The sequence below is a fragment of the Mustela nivalis genome, assembly GCF_964662115.1.
Source record: "Mustela nivalis genome assembly, chromosome: 2".
NCBI lineage: Eukaryota > Metazoa > Chordata > Mammalia > Carnivora > Mustelidae > Mustela > Mustela nivalis.
The window spans coordinates 179,903,214-179,911,973 of NC_139021.1; the positions used below are offsets into that span (position 1 = coordinate 179,903,214).

At 46.3% G+C, this 8,760-nt stretch overlaps 1 long non-coding RNA gene across 3 annotated transcripts; it reads left to right on the forward strand.

Moving 5' to 3' along the window:
* Positions 1-3: 3 nt before the first annotated feature.
* Positions 4-7,149, forward strand: LOC309860121. 3 transcript variants are annotated; one of them, XR_014309169.1, is made up of 3 exons: positions 4-609; positions 2,220-2,300; positions 6,070-7,149. It is a non-coding gene; the product is annotated as an uncharacterized lncRNA (long non-coding RNA). The 3 variants fall into 3 exon arrangements; XR_014309170.1 differs by lacking the exon at positions 4-609 and adding an exon at positions 877-1,364; XR_014309171.1 differs by lacking the exon at positions 4-609 and adding an exon at positions 877-968.
* Positions 7,150-8,760: the final 1,611 nt, after the last annotated feature.

Sequence of the window (8,760 nt, forward strand, 5' to 3'; positions counted from 1 at the left end):
GGACCCAACCTCCCACCGCGGCTTCCAGCCTCTCTCGCAGCTCCGCGGGGGGGGTTGCTGGGGGCCGCCGCCGGGGGCCTGCGCTCCGGCGCCGGCCTGGTCGGGGCCATTCGGCCGGCCGCTCGCTGCGGGCAAGACGAGGACCGAAAGGATGGAATGTCTGTTGGGCCTCGGGCTCGTGATGTTTCCAGGGGGGTCTGGATGACCGGCTCGACCTCCAGCCCTGCGCTCCCGGCCGTGCTCCCAGTCCCTTGCCACGCAGGGCCTTCTGGGGGACGCCCACCCAGATACATCCCAAACACAGCTGCGGGACCCCTCGAACTCTGCTACGCTTCTGTACCCACCCCTAGAAGTCATCACGGCAGCTGGAAAGCACTGCCGACCTCCTCGTGGCTGTGGGCAGACCCTTAAATGACCGCGACACACCCCGTGTAATTTGTCTGTGGCGCCCTCCACAAGCCATAATTAAAACTCGGAACTCAAAATGGACGGTCCAGGACAATCTCGTATGAGAAGAGGAAGGGACCTGGACGTCATTTTGCCTCCACCGTTTTTGTTACATAATGGAAACCAGAGAGGGAAGGCCACTTGCCCAGGGTTACTCCACTGGTGAGAGGCAGCCCAGCCCCGTGTGCCACTTCCCTTCTCAGTGCAAGACAGATGCTGGGACAAAGGACTGCACCACGGTTCCTTAGACCATAGTGGTCAGGGGCGCCTGGGTGGTGCAGTCCGGTAAGGCACCGACTCTTGATTTTGGCTGAGGTCATGATCTCTGGGTGGTGAGATAGAGCCTGGGCGCTCAGCAGCGAGTCTGCTTGAAATATCTCCCTCTGCCCCTCCTCCCCCCTCCCAGGAGCGCGCTCTCCTCTAAAATAAATCTAAGAGAGAAAGAGAGGAAAAGAAAGCATTGTGCCCAGTCAAGATCCCAGCTGGAAACAAATGGCACGCTCCAAATTTGAAAATCTGAGGTACTTTTTTTTTTAAAGATTTTATTTATTTATCAGAGAGAGAGTGGGAGAGAGCGAGCACAGGCAGACAGAATGGCAGGCAGAGGCAGAGGGAGAAGCAGGCTCCCCGCTGAGCAAGGAGCCGGATTCCGGACTCGATCCCAGGACGCTGGGATCATGACCTGAGCCGAAGGCAGCTGCTTAACCAACTGAGCCACCCAGGCGTCCCTGAGGTACATTTATTAAAGGAATTATTTAAACATTGACTGGTGAACCACAAGGATGGAGAAGTAACCTGGAGTCAGTGCACCATTGTCAACCCTAGACTGGTTCCCAAAACCCAAAGAGAGGAGGAAGGAAGAGGCTACCTTCCTGAGCTGTGGTCATCAGGGACCCCACTGGGCGGGTGCCGAGGTGGTAAGCATCCAGACCTCCCACCTCCTGCCAGAGTGGTCCATGGGCTGAACACATCAGGAAGCCAGAGACCTAGGGAGTCCCTTTAAGGAAGTCTTGGCAGCTTACTCTCCAGGAACACAGACCCGGTGGGAAAGGCTGGAGAGTAGGTGGGATAGAGAGACAAATGCAAGACATTGAACACACATAAGCAACTAAGATTCGTCTTAGCTGAGTAGACAGTAAAGTCAAAGCGGCAAGGTCAAGGGTCGAAAATTGAGTGGGCCCAGAGGCAGAGCTGAAACAACAGAGCCCCTCTCTGCAGATGTCCAGAGCAAGACACCAAAAGGGATTCAGTCCTCCTTGGTTCCCCCACCCCAGACCAAGGTCACTTACTCCAGCTGTTACGGCCACTCGCTCTCTGGAGCTCCCTGAGAGCAGGTGAGAGCAGGACTTTGCCTTTTACTTCTTTGATGTCTCTCCACAACCCTGAGCACAGTGTGATTTTTTGGAAGTTAGGTCATTCTACCCAGCAGGTCAAAGAGGAATTGTTTCTCTACGCTCCTGTTCTACAAACCTGGGCAGGTATACCATGCCAAACCCACTTTTGGATCTCTTACAGAGCCCAGGAATCCTCCCGTGGCAAGTAGGGGCAGATGTTTCTGAGTTCAGGAAGGGGCACATGACACCCAAGATCTGAGTGTAACATCAAAGTATGTTGCATTGCCTTTGGTCTCACAGACAAGATGCTCCTTAACAAAAAAGTTTCCATATGTAAGAAACTTCTAAGAATGTCTGGGTTTTATCTCTTCTCTCTTATCAGAAAAATGCAGTAGGTACAAAGAACATGATAATATTTTATGGTTTCTCTACTACCAGGTAATTTTGCAGCATAATATGTCCTTGGAGCACTGGACTGGAAAGCGGCTTGTTTTCAACCAAGAAAGAGCTGTTCTATTTGTAAGTTTTTTACTTGTACAATCTAGAAATGTTTAAATAGAACATACTTTCCAAAGATTTTTGAGCTTCTACAGCTATTGACAGATTCAAGTAATTAACTATTCAGGAGCCATAAATCTGGGAAATATGAAGACTGACTCAGTAGGAACACCTCAGTGACTCAGTAGTGTTAGGTACATGCCTTTGGCTCATGCCATGATCCTGGGGTCCTGGGATCGAGCCTCATGTGGGTCTCCCTGCTCAGCTGAGAGCCTGCTTCTCCCTCTCCCTCTGCCTCTCTCCCCTACTCATGCTCTCTTTCACTCTCTCTCAAATAAATAAATAAAATCTTTATTTAAAAAAAAAAAGACTGATCTTACAGCAGATACCCAACACCTAAATTAATTTCATTAGTTCACTCAACAAAGTCCTTTGTGTGCCTACATTTTTGGTTCTGCATTGAGTTTCGAATCAGGCAAGAGCACATGCGTCACTTTAGTGAGAAAAGAGAAGTTCAGGAAGTGCTCTTTCAACAGGAGTGAACTGAAACTAATTACCTTGACCATCTAAAAAAGCTAAAATTATACAAAAAGAGGAAAACGTCTTTATTTTCTCCTATAGGCAACTCTCAATTATTCAGTGACCAGAAAAACGATTTATGGATTCTACAGGCCCCTGACTCTTCACTGCTCCCTTCATTGTCCAACTTGCTATGATTTGTTATTAGTACAGCTTACATATACTTGACCTTGACCTTGGGTTGATTAAAAAGGAAAAATCCAAGCTGACAGCCAAAGAGAAACCTCATGAAGAGACTCAGGAACTAAGTATTTGGTGATTTTTACCCAGCAGGAGAAATTTTCCTTCCCCCAGGTTCCATTCACCCTAAAAAGATATCTTCACACAAAAAACCTCGACAACGTACATGACTTGTCTCTCCTGCTGCTATTGCCCTGAGCCAGGGCAGACCTTTGCATCTGGAGGAGAGTAAACTTCTTTAAGACCAGAAGGGATCTGGCAGGAGCGAGGTAAGCAAAGTAGTAAGGGGAACCGCAGAGGAATAGCGGGGAGAAGTTCTGAGCTTAGTTCTGAACTGGGAACAATAGGCAGAGATGCAGAAATTTTGCAGTTGAAGTACTGATTCTGATAGGAGAGTCCACCTGCCAGAAATACTTACTTTCCCTCCCCAGCCGCCGAACTCCACTTAAGAAACCTAGCTGCGGGGCGCCTGGATGGCTCAGTTGATTATGTGACTGCCTTCAGCTCAGGTCATGATCCTAGAGTCCCAGAATCGAGTCCCGCACCCGGCTTCCAGCTCCGTGGGGAGTCTGCTTCTCCCTCTGACCTTCTCCCCTCTCATGCTCTCTCTCACTCTCTCTCTCTCAAATAAGATCTTAAAGAAAGAAAGAAAGAAAGGAAGGAAGAAAGAAAGAAAGAAAGAAAGAAAGAAAGAAAGAAAGAAAGAAGAAATAAATCTAGCTTTATGGGGCACCAGGATGGCCCAGCCAGTTGGACATCTGACTAGTGGTTTCCGCTCAGGTCATGACCTTGGGGTTGTGGGATCAAGACCTGCATATGGCTGCACACTCGGTGGGGAGTCTGCTTGAGATTCTCTCTCTCTCTCCCTATGCCCCTGCCCCTACTTACATGCACACACTCGCTCTCTAAAATTAATTAAATACATTTTAAAAAAAGAAAAGAATCCTAGCTGCAGCTCCTGTCCTTCTCATGACACATTCCCTGGTGACGAAGGCCACAGGGCCACCCACCTGCCGTCCTTGTTTCACCGCCATATACCTCTAGCTCTATCTATATCATATCATCCCACCGACACTCTGAAGTTCCTGAAGTTTGAGCCTGTTTTGCAGGATCTTTACAACCTCGCAGAACGCATCTTCATGGTGCTTAGTAGGAATGATTGTTCAACACTGCATTCCTGGGGGCAGAGCCAGTGGCTGTTATGGGAGTATAATCCTGGGATTCTAAAAGCCCAGGCTGCCCAAAGCCCTCCCCACTCTTATGCTGGTAAGCTGTTACTAGATTTAAGCCCTAGAAGCTGGGGTTGAAGAAAAGAGGTCACTTGGAACCATTATTGTCCATTAACACGTTGTCACTTATCTAAGTGCCGAAGGAATATCACTGGGTGTGGTAAGTTTATAAACTTGAGTGCTGGAGCGAAAGAGGTGGACCAGTCCTTAGCATGGGTCATGAGATCTCCATATCTCATGGAGACACAACTGGGTCCAGAAGGGGAGACTCTGAGAGGTGCTTGGGCACTGGTGACAATAGCTGGAGGACACCTGTGTGCCTGGAAGGCTAAGTAGAGAGAGAATGGGAAATCCCAGAAAGATGATGGAGGTCAACCAGGCCAGTTCAGCTCATCTATCCAGAGGTGAAGCCTATTTCCATCAGCTCGACAGCAAGTGTTTAAAGAGAGACTCAGCTCCTGAAGCTGAAAAGTCAGCTAATTCTCGATATGGAAACATAATAAATGTGGTATTTTGGACATGTGCATTAGAGATGTAAGTACATGGTAGATTTTAGAGCTGAGGAGCTTTAGAAACCTAATCTAATACTTTTATTTCTTTTTAAATTTTTATTTATTCATTTGACAGAGATCACGAGTAGGCAGAGAAGCAGGCAGAGAGAGGAGGAAGCAGGCTCCCTACTGAGCAGAGAGCCCAATGTGAGGCTCGATCCCAGGACCCTGGGATCATGACCCGAGCCGAAGGCAGAGGCTTTAACCCTCTGAGCCACCCAGGCACCCTAATCTAATACTTTTAAAGAGAAATCCAAGACTCCAAGGTAAAGGGTGGTACCACCCAGTGTTATAAGAAATAAGTAATGGAAGACCAAAGGAATCAGGTATTCTGCCCAACAAATTCCTTGCTTGAGACCATCAGAAGAAGGAATTTCAGGGGCACCTGGGTAGCTTAGTTGATCGAGTGTCTGACACTTGATTTCAGTTCTGGTCATGATCTCAGGGTGGTGATCGCGGGGTCCTGAGATCCAACCGCATGTCAGACTCTCTGCTCAGCAGGGAGTCTGCTTGAGATCTCTCCCCCTCTCCCTCTGCCCCTCCCTGCTCTCGGAAATACATACATACTACATATATATATATATATATATATATATATATATATATATATATACATCTTTAAAAAAAAAAAAGAAGGAATTTCAACTGAGCACAAAAAAGTTAAAGCAAAAATTTTTATAAACATTTTTCAAAAGATTTTATTTATGAAACAAAACAAAACAAAACAGTGGCTCCTGGGTGGGTCAGTGGGTTAAAGCCTCTGCCTTCGGCTCAGGTCATGATCCCAGGATTCTGGGATGGAGCCCCCGCATCAGGCTCTCTGCTCCGCGGGAAGCCTGCTTCCTCCTCTCTTTCTCTTCCTGCCTTTCTGCCTACTTGTGATCTCTGCCTGTCAAATGAATAAATAAAATCTTTAAAAATATATATATTTTATTTATCTAGAGATAAAGAGAGAGCACAAGAAGGGGGAGGGTCAGCGGGAGAGGGAGAAGCAGACTTCCCCACCCTGAGCAGGGAGCCCCGTCCTGGAACAATTTGATCATGACCTAAGCCAAAGGCCGATGCTTAGTTGACTGAGCCACCCAGGTGCCCTACAAAAATTTAAGTAGGGAGTTTGCAGCCATTTGCATTGCTCATTAATTTAAAAAATAAGAGAAACCTCAAGTAATAGTTAAATATTTACATCCTTATCTATGAAGGCACTAAGAAACTCAGTGTATTTTGCAATGATTTTTTTTTTATTGATTCCAGGAAGACCAACTCTGAGTGCCAAAACTTGGATAACTTTTACTGGAAGCCGGACACTCCAGAAGTCCACCCTCACTCCGCTTCTTTGCTGGGGAGCCTGAGACCCCACAGCTCACTTACCCACCTCGTAAAAGGGGGTTGTCCTGAGGATCACAGACAAATGTGACACTCTAAAACACCCAGCTGCCTCGAAGCTACCCAGCAGTTCAACCCGTGACAGCATTATTATTTTTTTTACATTATTATTTTTATCTAGAGCAAAGGCTCTTTTGTAAGCCCTCATGATCACCCTCTGGCCTTGACTCTCCCATCCTCTACAGGTTCCTGCTGAAACCTAAGTAACTCGGTATTGTACTTTGAAAGCTAGAGAAGTTAAACAGGGAGCAGCACAAGTGGGACCTGCTGGAGTAAATCTTGTTTAGAAAAGGCAACTTCTTTAACAGTCAGTGAAAGGGCTGCCTGGGTGGCACAGACACTGTTCCCACTCCTGCCCTACCCATGACCACCCTAGAGTTTTCTCATTGGCTCCTTGGAGTTTGGGAAGCACAGTCGGGCGGGATTGGCCTTCTTCTGGACCATAAACAAGCTCTGTGCTCACACTTTCCCATGTGTTTAATTTTCTAAAGGAAGCTTATGATAAACCCAGGGAGGGAGCCCAGTGCCCCACTGGGCAGGTTATTGAAAGACAGTCCCAGTTTTCTTGTTAATTTCCAAATGTGATATTTGAAGGAACTTTGGAAACCTTCCAATTGTGTGAAATATCTAGCTGTTTGTTTGGTGTTTTTTTTTTTTTTTTAATAAGTCTGTAGAACTACTTTTCTCTCTGACACTTTCTCCCCCAAACAACATTTTTGTTTTGAAAATAGTTAATGCCTTTGCCTCATTTACGAATGAAAAGTACATCCCACGCAGGCTTCCTCTTCTGCTCCAAAGCAATGCAGTCGGTATCCCCCACCTTGGGCAACTCTTTAATATTAGCTTCTTGTTAATCCTCCTAGGGATACTTCGTACAAATAAAAGGAAATAGAAATGCATGCCATTATTTCGTCCACTTTCTAACACCTGAGAAAGCGGTAACATGTACTCTTTGTACCTTGCCACTGGAGTTCCCTGCAGGTCTACACAAAGAGATGGCCCGCATTCATAGAGTAGCATTCATAGCCCCATTGCTAGACACTTGGATTATTTCCAATCTTTTGTTATTGCAAACAGTGTCACAAGGGATAACCTCCTCTCTGAAATTTCATAAAGGTGTTTCTGTAGGATAAAGTCCTAGAAGTGGGATTGCTGGGTCAAAGGACTGGCTCACATCTCCAATGTGAAGGCTAAGGCTCTAAATCCTGGTCTCAGAGGAGAGAGAATAAAGCAGGCTTCTCCCTGTGTCCCTGGCCTGGTGCTGATCTGCAGGGGGAGTACAGAAACTGAAAGCAGTTGGAAAACTTAGAGCAATCTCCCACTGCAACATCCACCTGCATTTTTCTAAAGAGTTAGTTTTATTGACCTTATCCACCTATGATGACTGGAGAGAAAAAAAATTACTTCCATTGCGAGGCAAAAGTCATGAACAACCTCTTTTTTAACGTGATGTTGACTCAGATTTGTTACCCAACTTCTGAAAAGTGTATGGAGAAACCATCCCCACACACCAAAGAACACAACAAAATTAGACAAACCAAAAAGTGCAAAGATATTTCAATCCTTTAATAGCAATCGAGTGAGTGCCGGCATATTCCAGAGTGAGAGGCAGACAATGACAGAACATAAAATGTAGTAGGGGTTAAGTCATATGGTGATCGGTCCCCTGCAGAAGGAGCTGGCCGCCCAGTCAGAGAAGAGGAAGGTCTTAGGTATCATCCTTCTCTGCCAGGACACCAATCTTTATTTTATTTTTTTAAATATTTTATTTATTTATTCATTCATTCATCCATTCATTCATTTCAGAGAGAGCAAGCACAAGCCGGGAGGAGGGAGAGGGAAAGCAGACTCCATGCTGAGCCCAGAGCCTGATGCAGGCATTGATCTCGTGACCCCAAAGTCACGACCTGAGCTGGAATTGGGAGTGGGATGCTCAACTGACAGAACCACCCAGGCACCCCCAGGACACCAATCTTTCAAAAAAGTAAGAAGGGAGCCTAAGATGAAGTAGGGATGTGCAGGAAGAAAATGTTAGAAATTCACATATTTTATAATCTTGTCCTTTCCAATGTATATTTGTATTTTGCATGTAAATAATCTAACGCTGTGGTATACATGCACAATTTGAGCAAATACATGTAGTGGGGATGCAGATTCATTATGTTTTATTCGGAAGATCAGAGATCAGAAAAGCTGGGAGACCACTCCCGGCTCTGTGGCAGGACTGGAGGGGAGGGATCCAGTGTGTCTTGCTCACCATCATACTCCCAGGGACACAGGGCCTGACCCACAGCGAGCAAAGAAGGATTATGTGGGATCTGAGGCAGCTTTGAAAGTAAGTCCTTGCTTCAAGGGCCCAGTTGCTTCCATGGCTGGAGAGCTATGGTTGCTAAGTAGTTAAGCATCCAAAGAGAAAGATAGGACAAAACACCCTATACCTGTCCTGCCCCGAAGTTGTCATTCAAATAGAGTATTTTTGCCTTCTGGAGTTGCAAGAAAAATTAGAAATCAGCTGGCAGATCCAATTACATGGGTTAATACTCCATAAACCTTGCTGCT